This window comes from Chiloscyllium plagiosum, unplaced genomic scaffold, assembly GCF_037043375.1.
Source record: "Chiloscyllium plagiosum isolate Xiang-an unplaced genomic scaffold, Cpla_swu_hap1 HiC_scaffold_32, whole genome shotgun sequence".
Lineage (NCBI taxonomy): Eukaryota > Metazoa > Chordata > Chondrichthyes > Orectolobiformes > Hemiscylliidae > Chiloscyllium > Chiloscyllium plagiosum.
Window position 1 is genome coordinate 29,637,744 of NW_028270170.1, and position 17,998 is coordinate 29,655,741.

Here is a 17,998-nt window from a genome sequence, read left to right on the forward strand (position 1 = left end):
AAAGAACTTACATTACAGTCTGGTAAAGAATTTCAGATAGCAGCAACTCAGCACATGATCTGACCACCACCACCAGACACAAGTCTAATGACTGTTGGCTCAGTGGTTAGGACTGCTGCCTCACAGCGCCAGGGACCCGGGTTCGATTCCAGCCTTGGGCAACTGTCTGTGTGAAGTTTGCACATTCTCCCCGTGTCTGCGCGGGTTTCGTCCGGGTGCTCTGGTTTCCTCCCACACTCCAAAGATGTGCAGGTCAGGTGAATTGGCCATGGTCAATTGCTCATCTTGTTCAGAGATGTGTAGATTAGATGCATTAGTCAGGGGAAATGTAAAGTAGTAAGGCGGGGAACGGGTCTAGGTGGGTAACTTTTTGGAAGGTCGTTGTGGACATGTTGGGCTGAAGGGCTGTTTCCATACTGTAGGAATTCTACAAACTATCCTCCAATCTTCAGTGCACTCCTCACCAGCACTCAGCTGCAACAAGATAAGTTGCACAGTCCCAGGACTCACATTTCCCACACACCGCTCTGTTACTGAGGTTTCCCACACACTGCTCCCCTACATACTGCTCTGGTACACGGGTTTCCCACATACTGCTCCGGTACTCCGGTTTCCCCTCACCCCGCTCTGGTACTCCGGTTTCGCCACACACTGCTCCTGTACACGGGTTTCCCACACACCGCTCCGGTACTCAGGTTTCCCCATACACCGCTCCGGTATACGGGTTTCCCCACACACCGCTCTGGTACACGGGTTTCCCCTCACACCGCTCCGGTACTCCGGTTTCTCCATACACCGCTCTGGTTTCCCAACACACCACTCCGCTACACGGGTTTTTCCCACACACCGCTCCGGTACTCGGGTTTCCCCACACACTGATCCGGTACATGGGTTTCCCCACACACCGCTCTGGTACTCTGGTTGCCCACTCACCACTCTGGTACACGGGTTTCCCCACAGACCGCTCCGGTACATGGGTTTCCCCACACACCGCTCCGGTACACGGGTTTCCCCACAGACCGCTCCGGTACATGGGTTTCCCCACACACCGCTCCGGTACACGGGTTTCCCCACAGACCGCTCCGGTACATGGGTTTCCCCACACACCGCTCCGGTACACGGGTTTCCCCACAGACCGCTCCGGTACATGGGTTTCCCCACACACCGCTCCGGTACACGGGTTTCCCCACAGACCGCTCCGGTACATGGGTTTCCCCACACACCCATCCGGTACACGGGTTTCCCCACACACCGCTCTGGTACTCTGGTTGCCCACTCACCACTCTGGTACACGGGTTTCCCCACAGACCGCTCCGGTACATGGGTTTCCCCACACACCGCTCCGATACACGGGTTTCCCCACAGACCGCTCCGGTACATGGGTTTCCCCACACACTGATCCGATACACGGGTTTCCCCACAGACCGCTCCGGTACATGGGTTTCCCCACACACTGATCCGGTACATGGGTTTCCCCACAGACCGCTCCGGTACATGGGTTTCCCCACACACCGCTCCGGTACACGGGTTTCCCCACAGACCGCTCCGATACACGGGTTTCCCCACAGACCGCTCCGATACACGGGTTTCCCCACAGACCGCTCCGGTACACGGGTTTCCCCACAGACCGCTCCGGTACACAGGTTTCCCCACAGACCGCTCCGGTACACGGGTTTCCCCACAGACTGCTCCGGTACACGGGTTTTCCCACATACCGCTCCGGTACACGGGTTTCCCCACACACTGCTTGGTACATGGGTTTCCCCACACACCACTCTGGTACACGGGTTTCCCCACACACCGCTCGGTACACGGGTTTCCCCACAGACCGCTCCGGTACACGGGTTTCTCCACACACGCTACGGTACTCGGGTTTCCCTACACACCGCTCAGTACACGGGTTTCCCCACACACCGCTCCAGTACACGGATTTCCCCACACACCGCTCCGGTACTCCGGTTTCCCCACACACCGCTCCAGTACACGGGTTTCTCCACACACCGCTCTGGTACACGGGTTTCCCCATACACCGCTCCGGTACACGGGTTTGACCACACGCCGGTCCGGTACTCCGGTTTCCCCACACACCGCTCGGTACACGGGTTTCCCCACACACCACTCTGGTACACGGGTTTCCCCACACACCGCTCCGATACACGGGTTTCCCCACACACCACTCCGGTACACGGTTTTCCCCACACACCGCTCTGGTACTCTGGTTGCCCACTCACCACTCTGGTACACGGGTTTCCCCACAGACCGCTCCGGTACATGGGTTTCCCCACACACCGCTCCGATACACGGGTTTCCCCACAGACCGCTCCGGTACATGGGTTTCCCCACACACTGATCCGGTACACGGGTTTCCCCACACACCGCTCTGGTACTCTGGTTGCCCACTCACCACTCTGGTACACGGGTTTCCCCACACACCGCTCCGGTACATGGGTTTCCCCACACACCGCTCCGGTACACGGGTTTCCCCACAGACCGCTCCGGTACATGGGTTTCCCCACACACCGCTCCGGTACACGGGTTTCCCCACAGACCGCTCCGGTACATGGGTTTCCCCACACACCGCTCGGTACACGGGTTTCCCCACACACCGCTCGGTACACGGGTTTCCTCACACACCGCTCCAGTACTCCAGTTTCCCCACACACCGCTCCGATACACGGGTTTCCCCACAGACCGCTCCGATACACGGGTTTCCCCACAGACCGCTCCGGTACACGGGTTTCCCCACAGACCACTCCGGTACACGGGTTTCCCCACATACCGCTCCGGTACTCGGGTTTCCCCACAGACCGCTCCGGTACACAGGTTTCCCCACAGACCGCTCCGGTACACAGGTTTCCCCACAGACCGCTCTGGTACACGGGTTTCCCCACAGACTGCTCCGGTACACGGGTTTTCCCACATACCGCTCCGGTACACGGGTTTCCCCACACACTGCTTGGTACATGGGTTTCCCCACACACCACTCTGGTACACGGGTTTCCCCACACACCGCTCGGTACACGGGTTTCCCCACAGACCGCTCCGGTACACGGGTTTCCCCACACACCCATCCGGTACACGGGTTTCCCCACAGACCGCTCCGGTACACGGGTTTCTCCACACACGCTACGGTACTCGGGTTTCCCTACACACCGCTCAGTACACGGGTTTCCCCACACACTGCTCTGGTACACGGGTTTCTCCACACACGCTACGGTACTCCGGTTTCCCCACACACCGCTCCAGTACACGGGTTTCCCCACACACCGCTCCGGTACTCCGGTTTCCCCACACACCGCTCCAGTACACGGGTTTCCCCACACACCGCTCCGGTACTCCGGTTTCCCCACACACCGCTCCAGTACACGGGTTTCTCCACACACCGCTCTTGTACCCGGGTTTCCCCATACACCGCTCCGGTACACGGGTTTGACCACACGCCGGTCCGGTACTCCGGTTTCCCCACACACCGCTCGGTACACGGGTTTCCCCACACACCACTCTGGTACACGGGTTTCCCCACACACCGCTCCGATACACGGGTTTCCCCACACGCCGCTCCGATACACAGGTTTCCACATATACCGCCCTGGTATACGGGTTCCCCATACACTGCTCCAGTACACGGGTATCCCCACACACCACTCCGGTACACGGGTTTCCCCATACACCGCCCTGGTATACGGGTTCCCCATACACTGCTCCGGTACACAGGTATCCCCACACACCACTCCGGTACACGGTTTTCCCCACACACCGCTCTGGTACTTCGGTTTCCCCACACACCGCTCCGGTACTCTGGGTGACCACACACCACTCCAATACTCCAGTTTCCCCACACGCCACTCTGGTACACGGGTTTCCCCACACACCGCTCTGGTACATGGGTTTCCCCACACACCGCTCCGGTACACGGTTTTCCCCACACACCGCTCAGGTACACGGTTTTCCCCACACACCGCTCCGGTACACGGTTTTCCCCACACACCGCTCAGGTACACGGTTTTCCCCACACACCGCTCCGGTACACGGTTTTCCCCACACACCGCTCTGGTACACGGGTTTCCCCACACACTGCTCCGGTACTCGGGTTTCCCCAGACACTGCTCCGGTACACATGTTTCCCCACACACCGCTCCGGTACACGGGTTTCCCCACACACCGCTCCGGTACTCCGGTTTCCCCACACACCGCTCCAGTACACGGGTTTCCCCACACACCGCTCCGGTACTCCGGTTTCTCCACACACCGCTCTTGTACACGGGTTTCCCCATACACCGCTCCGGTACACGGGTTTGACCACACGCCGGTCCGGTACTCCGGTTTCCCCACACACCGCTCGGTACACGGGTTTCCCCACACACCACTCTGGTACACGGGTTTCCCCACACACCGCTCCGATACACGGGTTTCCCCACGCACCGCTCCGATACACGGGTTTCCCCATACGCCGCTCCGATACACAGGTTTCCACATATCCCGCCCTGGTATACGGGTTCCCCATACACTGCTCCAGTACACGGGTATCCCCACACACCACTCCGGTACACGGGTTTCCCCATACACCGCCCTGGTATACGGGTTCCCCATACACTGCTCCGGTACACAGGTATCCCCACACACCACTCCGGTACACGGTTTTCCCCACACACCGCTCTGGTACTTCGGTTTCCCCACACACCGCTCCAGTACTCTGGGTGACCACACACCACTCCAATACTCCAGTTTCCCCACACGCCACTCTGGTACACGGGTTTCCCCACACACCGCTCTGGTACATGGGTTTCCCCACACACCGCTCCGGTACACGGTTTTCCCCACACACCGCTCAGGTACACGGGTTTCCCCACACACTGCTCCGGTACTCGGGTTTCCCCAGACACTGCTCCGGTACACATGTTTCCCCACACACCGCTCCGGTACACGGGTTTCCCCATAGACATGCCGCTCCTGGACTGCTGAAAAGCGTGAAAAAACATAGAAATGAAACAAAAAGAACAGGTGGAGTAGAGGAGCTCCGGTCGGAGCATTCAACTCTATTGCCAGCTTGCCGGAAGTTTTTGCAATTGAATTTGAAAGTGTTATTTTGGTTTGTTGAATATTTTCTTCAAAACACCATTAGCTTTGTGAAATGCAGCATTGAACGAGTTAGTTTAATATTTCGTTGCAGATAGCTCAATCATGAAAAGGTATAAACCCATTAATTCGTTTTTGTTTGAACAGAGGGCAAATGTATGAATTTCATTCCTTTCTCCATTGCTAATAATTCCAAACCAGATCATTAAAAAAAGACACATCACATTCACAAATAATTAATCTGTAAACAGAATTTGTTTTGAATTAAAGTCTTCAAAATATTGCAGAGCAAACGTTGTTGAAACATATATTTTCATTTTATACAAATAAGTATTTTGTGTAACTCCTCTGTTTTATACCCCTCTTCAGTTTAATCCAGAAACAAAAGTCATTTTATTTAGCCGGCTCTGCGGTAAATGTTACATTAAATTAGGAACTTAATATGCTTTCAATGATAAGGCTTAAAGACTATCCCAAAGTTGTTTGAAAGCCAGTTTTGAATTCTAAGAATAATTTAATTAATATGTTCTTCTCATACAGTCTACATTTCTTGCTAAAGGAATTGTTTCTTCTTTGGTCCACAAAGTATTTTAATTAATATAATAATCCCTTTTTAAGTCCAACACTGAAATTCTCAGAAGATCAAACTTTGCACATTAAAGCACATTCAGACAGATGTACGACTTGCTGTTCCATCTGTTTGCACATTGGCTTCTAAACCCAACAGATGGGAATATCATCTCCCTTTGGATTAGCAACTTCCTGCATTCCTTTTTAAGGCTGATTTCATGCAAGCTATGCATGAAGTTCATTCATTTCTCCACTGCTAATAATTCCACACCAGATCATTATAAAAAGACACACCATCATTCACATTTAATTAATTTGTAAACAGAATTTGCGTTTTGAATAAAAATCTTCAAAGTAGCAAACTTTGTTCTCGGTGAAATGTGAACATTTGTTTTGAATTGATTAGTCTAGCTTTTCTCATTTTATAGTTTTTTTTGTATAAACTGATAATACAAATGTTCAAAAGTCTTTCTGGTACATTGATAGAATTCAAATTGCTGTTTGACTCCCCGCATTTCTTGGCCAAACTTGATGTAGATATTGGAAGTAAATTATAGGGGGACTATAATCTGTTGCTGTCATGCCCCTTTAAACAGATATCAGATAACAATGTTCAGGAGTAAGTTGCTCATTCCCTTTTTTGCTTGAGAGTAGTTAGAAACGTGAGTTAAATTGGAGGTGTCACAGGATGCACATTAAGCCAAAAGTAATGGTAGTGAGAAAAGGAAAACAAGAAGAGTACACAGGTGATGGATAGGCCAAAGATGTAATCAGTCTTGGAGCTGCATAGAATGGAAACAGCCCCTTTGGTCCTATGTTGACCGGATAGCCTAAACTAATCAGGCCCCATTTGCCAGTATTTGGCCCATATCCATCTAATCCCTTCCTCTTCATATACCCATCCAGATGCCTTTTAAATGTTGTAATTATACTAGCCTCCACCACTTTCTCTGGCAACCCATTCCATACACTCACCACCCTCTGCATGAAAACAAAATGCCCCTTAGGTCCCTTTTAAATCATTTCCCTCTCAGCTTAAACCTATGTCCTCTAGATTTGGACTCTCCCACTCTCGGAAAAAGACCTTGTCTATTAACCTATCCATGCCCCTCATGATTTTATAGACCTCTATAAGGTCACCCCTCAGCCTCCAAAGCTTCACGGAAAATAGCCCCCAGCCTATTCACAACATTATTTCTGTAGCAGGGAGACCAGAATTGAATTCTTTCTCTTCTTGTCCTGAGGGATATAGCTACATGGTCTTTCATCACCCTCAACACAGAGTGAGGGTTAGAAATTCGGTTGCCCTGATTTTGGCACATGGGTAGTAACTTGTGACCAACTCATGCTCATGTAGATCAAGGTGAAAAACATGTATGCTTGGTGGACCTACCCATTTACATGATTGTGGCATCTTGCCATGTAGATACCACACTGCTGCCTTCTTCCTAAATGTTTTATGCTGCTCTATAGTTAGCAACAGCATTGTTTGCAAACTATTGCCTGCACTCTTTAAAGACAGGCTGTCCCTTTTAAAGGGAAGCTGCATTAAAAATAATTGAGGTAATTAAAGCAGGAAATTTAACGTTGAGGCCAAAAGGGGATTCCAGTATGATGGGTGTTGCCAGAGGGAGGAATTATGGGAGTGTGCATGAGGACAGATGCCATGATTCCCTGTGAGCAAGGAAGCCCTCAAGGACCACCTTCAGAAGGAATGGGAGCAAGCAACAGTCGAGGGCAATTTCCAGAGAATGGATCTGAATTCCAGGCATTGCACTTGTCTTCATTCATGTGATAAAGGCCATTGAATGCACTTTCATTTAACATCTGCTACCCACTGTGCCATCAGCAGTGCGTGGCATTATAGCCCCATCACTCAACCATCAGCTGCCCCTGGCTCTCAGGACTCAGGCCTAGCATCCAAGGTAGACAGCATCTGTGGAAGGAGAAACAGAGTGGATGTTTGGATTGATGATCTTCCACCAGTACCATCAGCCACCTGTGTGATGTTAGGTTCTTCTAATTCACTAGTGAGATACATGGGTGACTCGTGGCTGGGTAGTATTTATTGCCCATCCCTAGTGAGAAGAGTACGGTGAGCTGCCTTATTAAACCACTTTGTGCTGTAGGTAGATCCATAATGCCATTAGGGGATAGAACTCCAGGGTTTTGACCCAAAGATACTAAATGAACCATTTCCAAGTTAGAATGATGAGTGAGGGGAACTTGGTGTTCCCATATATCTGCTGCTCAGTCCTTCTACATGAGAGTGGTCATGGATTTGGAAGGTGTTGTCTTAAGTATCTTTGTTGAATTTCTACAGTGCTTCTTGTAACACCAATTCAGTTCTTGTGGGGCCATGCAGGGCACACATCCTTTTGTATTTTCACCTGCTGTAACACTGTGTGAACAAAATGCAGCCAGAGGTGCAGGACACATTGGTTAGTAGTGCAAGGCCAGCCAATATCTAGCCATGACAACTAGCCAGCTGCAGGCTGAATCATAATCCAGACACATGCTATCATCACCCGACCTTCCTTTCCAGTAATCAGGATTGAATCTTCCAGAATAATTTCCCATTTTCTAAACCAAGGCTAATTTTAGAACATGACCAACAAATCCATCACAGGGTTGAATTTGGGAATTTGCTAATCTATATTTTCTAAGATATTTAGTTGCTAAGTTAACAAGTGAGGCTTAATAAACAGTAAACCTGAACAAAAGGCTATAACAAAAAATAATGAGAATGTGTTGCAGTTCAATCAGTGCACAAAACTGAAAGAAGCAATTTAGGTGTCACCTACCATCACATAGTTAATTGAATTCTGATGAAGGGTTCAATCAAAATATTAACCTGCCTTCTCTTTCGTGTGCTGACTTGATGTGCATTTCCATCACTTTTGTTTTCTTTTTCACGACCCTTTCTGATTATATTGAGGCAGAATGCAGCAAACACAATGAGTTTTGCACAGATCTGCAGTGAAAGTGTTTCATTATCAGGCATCTACACGTGATTCTTTCAATACTGATTTGCCAGCCCTTAAAAACGACATAAATAATAAAACCAAGATTGGGCATAAAAAGGCAAAAGTATCTAAAAAAAATCATTAAAAAATACAGTATTGTCAAATTCATCTTCCATTTAATAGATTTTCATTAAAGTGATATTAATCAATGTTTGTGCTTTTTAGTGGAGAATTCTGATTTAGTTGATTGAACAAGATTTGCTTTCATGGCACGTATTTGCATAATAATACTGTCAATTAAAAGGATATTTGGACTCTTTTGTAGTATTTATAGTATTAATTTCCCATGGAAGCACAAGTAATAGCTCTCTCAAATGCCACCAGGTTTAGCTAAGTGTTGTAATTTGAATCACAAAATTTGTTTAGGACTGGAGCTATGATTTGATGTCACACTGGTGGCACATCCTTTAACACTGGAGAAGCAATTTGGCATCATTAAAGTCTTCATAGGGGACTGGGCCAACCAATAGATGCCACAGGTTGTAGCATGGATTGCTAATCAAACAGGAATTAATAACATTGCACTTCATTTTCGACAAAAATCGCACAGCTTGAGGTACGTCAGAGCCTATTTCAGCAAAGGATGGGGGAAAAAAGGATTGATGTGACAAGCACACTCCTCTTTGAATGAAAATTCAACCTTCCCTGTAAACTGGCTTGTATTAAGTTACTTCTTTCCCATGTTTATAGTAATTCACTTTTGGTGCTCCTGCTCTCCCAGCAGTTTTTCTGTGTTACTCTCGGGGTGAATGTACATGTACAAGATCATGGAATCCCTGTGGTGTGGATGCAGGCCATTCATCCCATACCGACCGTCTGAAGAGTATCCCACACAGGCCCATTCCCCTAGCCTCTCCTTGGCACCCTGCATTTCCCATGGCCAATCCACCTAACCTGCCCATCTTTGGACTGTGGGAGGAAACCCACACAGACATGGGAAGAACATGCAAACTCCACACAGCCCAAGGTGGAATTGAACACAGGTCCCTGGCACTGTGAAGCAACAGTGTTAACCACTGAGCTGCCACAAGGTGATCATTTGTCCAATTTTGTCCTGTTCTTTATCAGACAGTGTGTGATTTCCTTTTGGCACATTATCATAATACAGCAGCTTGAAATTCTAATTGTAGCCATCTGAATATCTGGAATCAAATCAATTGTTTACCCTACTCCATTTCAGGCAATGTTGGAACTCTATTCTGCTACTCCATCATTGTGTCCTTCTTATCGTTTTTGTGATAAACTCACTACTAATATTGTTACTGATGATACTGTGTAGTTTTCATGGTAAAGATGGTATTACATGCAAAGTGCAACAGTTAGCATTAAACTGAAATATGTCAAATCAAAACTTGATATCAACTAGAGAGAAATAATAGGGATGTTAAATATTGTTCTCAGAAAGTAGGAAGAAAACAAAGTCAGACAATTTCTTCTCCCAATTATTATCCACAACTGCAGAAATATGATTCTGTGTCTAAGGTGAGGACTTTAGATACAGAACTAGTTCGAAGGTAGAAGACAGAGGGTGGTGGTAAAGGATTGCTTTTCAGACTGGACTCCTGTGACCAGTGGAGTGCCACAAGGATCAGTGCTGTGTCCACTGCTGTTTGTCATTTGTATAAATGATTTGGATGTGAACATAAGAGGTATAGTTAGTAAGTTTGCTGATGACACCAAATTTGGAGATTAGTGTACAGCGAAGAAGGTTACCTCAGATTACAGTGGAATCTTGATCAGATGGGTCAATGGGGTGAGGAGTGGCAGATGGAGTTTAATTTAGATAAATGTGAGCTGTTACATTTTGGAAAAAGCAAATCAGAGCAGGACTTATACACTTAATGGTAACATTTTCGAGAGTGTTGCTGAACTCTCTAGACCTTGGAGTGCAGGTTCATGGTTCCTTGAAAGTAGAGTCGCAGGTAGATAGGATAGTGAACAAGGCATTTGGTATGCTTTCCTTTATTGATCAGAGCATTGAGTATAGAAGTTGAGAGGAGAAAGTGAGGTCTGCAGATGCTGGAGATCAAAGTTGAAACTTTATTGCTGGAACAGCACAGCAGGTCAGGCAGCATCCAGGGAACAGGAGATTCGACGTTTCGGGCACAGCTCAGAGATTCCTGAAGAAGGGCCTGTGCCCGAAACGTCGAATCTCCTGTTCCCTGGATGCTGCCTGACCTGCTGTGCTGTTCCAGCAATAAAGTTTCAACTATAGAAGTTGAGAGGTCAAGTTGCAGCTGTACAGGACACTGGTTAGGTCCCTTTTGGAATATTGTGTGCAATTCAGGTCTTCTTCCTATCGGAAGGATGTTTGTGAAACTTGAAAGGGTTCAGAAACGATATACAAGCATGTTGCCGGGGTTGGAGGATTTGAACTATATGGAGACGCTGAATAGGCTGGGGCTGTTTTCCCTGGAGTGTCGGAGGCTGAGGGGTGACCTTATAGAGGTTTATAAAATCATGAGGGGCATGGATAGGATACACAGCCCAAAGTCTTTTCCCTGGAATGGGGGAATCCAGAACTGGAGGGCATAAGTTCAGGGTGAGAGGGGAAAGATATAAAAGGGACCTAAGGAGCAACGTTTTCATACAGAGGGTGGTGCATGTGTGGAATGAGCTGTCAGAGGAAGTGGTAGAGGCTTGTACAATTACAGCATTTAAAAGGCATCTGGGTAGGTATATGAATAGAAAGAATTTAGAGGGATATGTGCCAAGTGCTGGCAAATGCGACTAGATTAGGTTAGGACATCTGGTCGGCATGGACAAGTTGGACCGAAGGGTCAGTTTCTGTGCTGCATATCCCTATGACTCTTTGACTCAATAAGACTTGACTCCAAAATCACTCTCGAACAAGGCAAAAAGATCATCCAATTCTGAAGAGAGTTTAATTGTATTTTGATTTTGTTCTGAAAAGATATTTGCATTTGGAAAGGAGATGTCAGAAACGTTCTATATCTTGATTTGAATCTGCAAAGGAAACCATTTTACACTGGATTAAGGGATCTTAAGAGGATCCATGACCTGAAATATGAATTTGTCATATTTACTCCCGTAATGTGCACGGAAACTGTGATTTTCTTAGAGGTCCCAAGGAGAACTAGTAATGTTCCACTGATCAACAGAGCAGTAAAGATTATTGATTTCTTCATGGGTAATAAATGTCCTGCTGTCTATACTATGCACAAAATAAATCTTTGGTGCTGGGTTTGTTTGTTATTGCATTCCAATACAGTTCCACTTTATGCTTTATGAGTGTTTAATGTCTTTGAGATAGGCAGGATTGGGTTTCAGTTTATCAGATGTTGCCACTTGTTCATTCAATGCTGAGTTATCAATGATGATAACAGTTAGCTATCGGGAAAGAACAAAATGGGAAGGAATGTCTGCCCTCATAGATCTGTGCAACAAAGCAACTGGCAGACAAGAGGAGGGAAGAACATTTGGCAAGTAAACCTTTAAAATGTTTAATAAAACTGTGCTTATCGAGCTAAAGGGTTGTTGTGATGGTCAGAAAATATTCTGCTGTGTTTGTATCAATTGCTTCTGATTCACTTATATTCTGAAGTTCTTCTTACACATAAACTGAAAAAAAAATGCTAATCACATCACAAAATTCCCGACTTTATTAGTGTGATATTTACACTTCCCTCGTAATCGACATAACCTGTCTGAAGCTGCCAACTAAATTTCACATTGTGGACTGCTTTGAACTGTGGGCTTATGTCTGCTCGGAATTTGATTGAACTTAGTTCACTTAGGACTGTTGTAACTAACAAGAGAGAAGACTTTATTTTGATCTATTTGTAATCGGTTCAATATCAGTTTTAGGAATGAAAAGGCACGTTACATTGATTTGACAAAGCATTCATCGTATAGTGTGCTACAAAGTCATTGTACAAGAAGGTCCAAGGATCAATTTTTTTCTACGTGACCACATTCAACATGACAATGAGAAACTTAAAATTGGCCTCAGAGCCCCATCCTGCATGCAAGGTGTAGAGACAGAATTAAGAAAATCAGGAAGGTTTCTTATTATAAAAAGATATAAAAGTGCAAATTCAGAACACACATGCAGAGTTGTTACTGATGAAAGGTAGTGGATGGGAAATTGCAGCTACAAGACTTATAATATAGTAGGAGTTAACCTATTCGGAGAGAAAGGATAAGGGCAGAGACACAGTGAGAAAATTAAAGAACAAGGGAGTACTACAACTTGATTTGCAGATCTTTGAATCCAGATACAGGTATCTGATATTCACGCAAATCAAATATAATTGATTAGAATGCTATTCCTGAATTTTTTTGTAATCATAATTTCCCTCACATTTTCAAAGGTTTGCTCAAACAACAATGAATGAAACCATCCTGTAAAAATTTTCTCCCTAGCAATATATGTCTGGGTTTCACTTTAAGTGTCCTAAATCTCAATTGATAAGTTTCAGAGACAAGCTCAAAGATGTTAGATACCTTGTTTGGATTGTCTCAGAATGTGAGAATTATTCTTCTGAAAGACTAAAATACTCTTCCATTGCTTTATTGGTTAGGATCTTTTGGAGAAAATTTCATGAGTCCTTTGGCTACTTAGTGTTTTTAGTGACATTCTCAAATGAGAGAAAATTTTACCATTTCTTCCACACATTTAGGAACAAAAGGAAATTTTTTTCCCTTCTTCACTTTTGCTGCTCTGACCTTGAAACCCTTCTCACGAGCTCTTCTGAGATGGCTTCTCAATCACAGAGAATCCTTACAGTGTGGAAACAGGCCATTTGGCCCAACAAGTCCACACTGACTCTACAAAGAGTAACCCACCCAGACCCATTCCCCTACCCTATATTTACCCCTGACTGATGCACCTACCTACACGTCCCTGAACACTACGAGCAATTTAGCATGGCCAATTCACCTAATGTGCACACCATTGGATTGTGGAAGGAAACAGAGCACCCAGTGGAAAGCCATGCAGATACAGGGAGAATGTGCGAACTCCACATAGATAGTCGTCCAAGGCTGGAATCAAACCCATTTCCTGGCGTTGTGAGGCAGTAGTGCTAACCATTGAGCCTCTTCTGTCAGGGTCTGCCTCAACAGCTGCTCCTGTTCAGTGGATCATAATCCTTTCCTGAATCTTTACTTTCCTTGACTCCAAAATCCACCATCCAGAACTATTCACCAGCACAACTCCAGATTTTTGCCAACAGCTAATTTCACACATGTCCCTGAACTTTCCCTGAGCTTTAACCTTGCTCAGTTGTACAAAGCAGATACTGCTTTTGGGTTTTTCAACCCCATCTCTTTAATCTGCACTAAATTAATATTTCCCACATGTTTCTTCTAAGCCTTTCACAGAGTACCCCTCTACAGAGCCAGTGGTTTTCCCACTTACTAAGCTGTCCAGGGCTTCTTATGAATCCTAACTACACAGATGTGGTCAACTGCTCATGACTTCTTCTCTTGAGGAAAGCTAAAAATCAGCACTGCAGACTTGGGCTCTGCCCAGGTGCCTGTTTCTGTCCAAGTAAACCGTGTGCCTGGAATTGCTTTTTGGTGACCCCTGAGCTGTTCTGAGAGATCTTTCAAAAAACATGTAAAAGGCCTTTGAGTGTAGGAGTTGGGACCTTATGCTGGAGGTTGTACAGGACGTTGTTGTGGTCTCTTGTGGAGTGCAGTTCTGGTCTCCTTGGTATAGGAAGGATGTTATTAACTGGAGAGGGTTCAGAAAGGATTTACCAGGAAGTTGCTGGAAGTGGAGGGTTTGAGATAAAAATAGACTGGAAAAGATTGGACTTTTTACACTGAAGCATAGGTGGCCTTATTGAGGTTTATATAATGAGGGACATAGACAAAGTCAAGGGTTTTTTCCCTAGGGTGGGGGAATTCAAGACTAGGGGGCATAGTTTAAAATGAGCGGAGATAGATTTATAAAGGACATGAGGGGCAATATTTTTACACAAAGAGTGGTTCGTTTATGGAATGAACTACCAGAGAAAGCAGTTGATGCAGGTACAGGTGCAACATTTAACAGACATTTGGATAATGTCTTGAATTGGAAATGTTTGGAGGGATTTGGGCCAAGTGCAGGCAGGTGGGACAGTTTAATTTAGAAACATGGTCAACATGGGCTGGCTGGACCAAACGGTCTGTCTTTCTACCGTGTGACTCTATGACACTATGATGTGGAAGTGCCAAAGTTGGACTGGGGTGGACAAGGTCAAAAATCAAATGACACCAGGCTCCTTCCTCGGGTGTAGAGCTGGCTCTGCAAGTCTGTACTTTCAAATAAACGTGTTGGACTATAACCTGGTGTTGTTTGATTTTTGTCTATGACACAGGATAAAATTGAAGGTTACCACCAGCAAATGCAATGTTCCATAAATATCATGTTCTCAAAGGATCTTAGAAATGGATTTCCTTACAAATTTTACTTCTACTTCCATAGCATCATTTAACCTGCACCCCGATGCCACATGAATTCAAATACTGCTGAAACTCTCCAATCATGTCATTGTTACCTCAAGATTTTATTGTTCTAATTTTATGCTACCTGTCCTCCAGCCTTGCACTCTCCCATAAATGTGAACTCGCCAAAGTTCTGCTAGCATACTTTAAATTACCCGTCACCTCTGTCTCACCAGTCTGCATTGGTATCAGATTACTTACTTTAATTTTGACATTCTGCTTTTCATTTTTAAGTCTCTCCATCATTGAATCTATCTCCATCTCACCTTTGTTCCACTTCCCCACTTTTCATCACTACTTTCAGTGACTGCTTCATCAGCTGCCTCAGCTCTGGAATTGCCTCCTGAAAACACCTCCTGAAAACTCCCTGCCTCTTGATTACTCCTTTCTTAAGACAGCCCGTACAATGTTCTTCTTTAACTAAACCTTTGGTCACCTTTCCTAAAATCACCTTGGGCAGCTCAGGAGAAAGAATCAATAATCTGTTTCATGGAATGTTTATATTTCATTGAAGGTGCTATATAAATGCAAAGTGTTATTACATATGTTCGTTCCTTTAAATGGGTTTTATATATAGGGTGCTAACTGAATTTTCTGGAATTTCCACTTTGTAGTTTGTTTTTGTTTAAAGACTTTTAAAGTTTGTTTTGAGCTTGCACATGAATCTCACTAGTAATAATCCACACTATATGATTTTATAATGACGACCAATTAGTTTCTTTATGTAGCAATCTGCTGCTCATAAAAACAAAACAAACTCATAAACTATGGGATGTCACGTGTTTTATAGACAAATACCTCTAGGTATTATTTTAGCATTGATATGCTGGTTCTCTGATCTACTTTATATCCAAACTACAAAACTAGGGGATTTTTTTTCTTAAACATTCATATTATACAATTGTGTCACCCTTGTCTCAATTGGCAACGGAATCAGAGATTTATGGTTTCACATCCCATTGCAATGGTTTGAGCACGAAACTCCAGGTTCACATTCCAGTTCAGTATTGAGGGAGTGCTGCATTGTCAGAGGTAACATCCTGCAGGTAACCTATTTTTTTTTCTCCTGTTTATTTTTTTTTTCTTTTTTAAAAAAAATTTAACCCCCACACTACCACCTAAGTGCAGTAGTGCTTATTTTATCCCCAGCACCCATGGTGTGTGTGTGTGTGCAGGTGTGAGACACAGTGGAAGACACAAAGTGCACGAATCTTTATTCAATTTCCACCACCAGGAAGATAGGAAAACACCCGGGTGGCCAGTGGCAAAAACTGCCCTTCACCTCAAAGGGTAGTGCTGTGTGATTGCAGGTAACCTATTAAATGGAGGCCCTCTATGCTCTCCCAGGTGATTGTAATGCTGCTTGTGGGAACCTCCTGTTCACAAATTGATTGCTGTCCTATGTTACAACAATATCAGGACTTCAAAAAAGCCTATAGTCGTAAATAATAGTTGTATCCATAGGGGAAGTCAGGTATTTGTGTTGATACTGAAGATCTAGACTTCAGTGGAGGGACCTATTCTGATGGCCTTAGTTCCAATATTTAGAAGTTTGCACTGCTCACCCACAGCTCAGTCCAAGGGAAAGTCCTTTCATTTCCACGGACTTGGCAACTAATATGATTTACAGTTTATACTATTCTATAGAATACTCTTCATCCAATCAGAGACAATTCTAATGGTCATCTCCATTCGTTAAATATCACCTATGATCAATTCATTGTCAGCAAGTGTGCCTGTCAATAAAGGTCTTATTGGACCTGAATTGTAATCTTAAGGTGGTTCCCTTATGTTATGTGATGTTTTCCTTCCAGACTCATTGGTTAATATCAGCGTCAATCATTCAAAAGCATTTTCATGTCATGGATTCACAGAATTTTTACAGCATAGAAAGAGGCCTTTTAGCCCATTTTGTCCAAATGTTCACCTAGTCCAAGCCTATTTATCAACACTTGGCTGTAACCTTGCATGTTATGGGGTCTCCAGTGTTCATTTACATAGTCATTGAATGTCTTAAGGCTTCCCTCCCTATTATCCTTTTAAGCAGGGATTTCCAGATACCTGCCACCCTCTGACTGTAAACAGTTTTCTTCAAATGTCCTCTCAACCACTTGTCATTTGTCTTAAAACTGTGAGCCCTCATTATTGAACCCTTTACTAAGTAGAGAAATTTATCTCTATCTTCCCTGTTTATGCCCCTCAGAATTTTGTATATTTAAATCTGATCATGACCATAGTCTTCTCTCATTTTAGGAACACAATCCCAGCCTGTCTAATCTCTGATCAATTCAGCCCAGGCAACATCCTGGTGAATCCTCTCTGCACACTCCCTCGTGCAATCACAGCCTTACTCTAATGTGGGGAACCAGAACTGCACACTGTACTCTAGCTGCCTAACTATCATTACACACAGCTCCAACATAACCTCCTTGCTGTTGAATTCAATGCACTCATTGAATGCTAGCTACCAGCATCATTCTCATCATTGCACATATCATTGCATTCATCAATTCAAAATGCCTCATTCAATCTAGAATGATGAAAAGAATGTGATTTCATAGGAGAAAAGGAAGAGCATGATGCACTTTGTGCCAACATAAAACCATGCTAAAAAAGGTGGAATGTGTATCATCACACTTTGTGAGCAAAGCACAGATTTACTTCTTGAGGTGCAGTACAGTATATCATCATTGGGATCCTTTTTAAAATCATCCTTATAGCCTCAAAAGAAGAGAATGACAACTGACCTAAAGACTACATTGCCATAGAGCACCACTAGCCTTACAGAACTTTGAGCTGCAGTGTAAAGGTTAATTAAGAAATCTACAATAAAGTATCCTCCATGGCATGTGTGGAAAAACAAAGGCAAC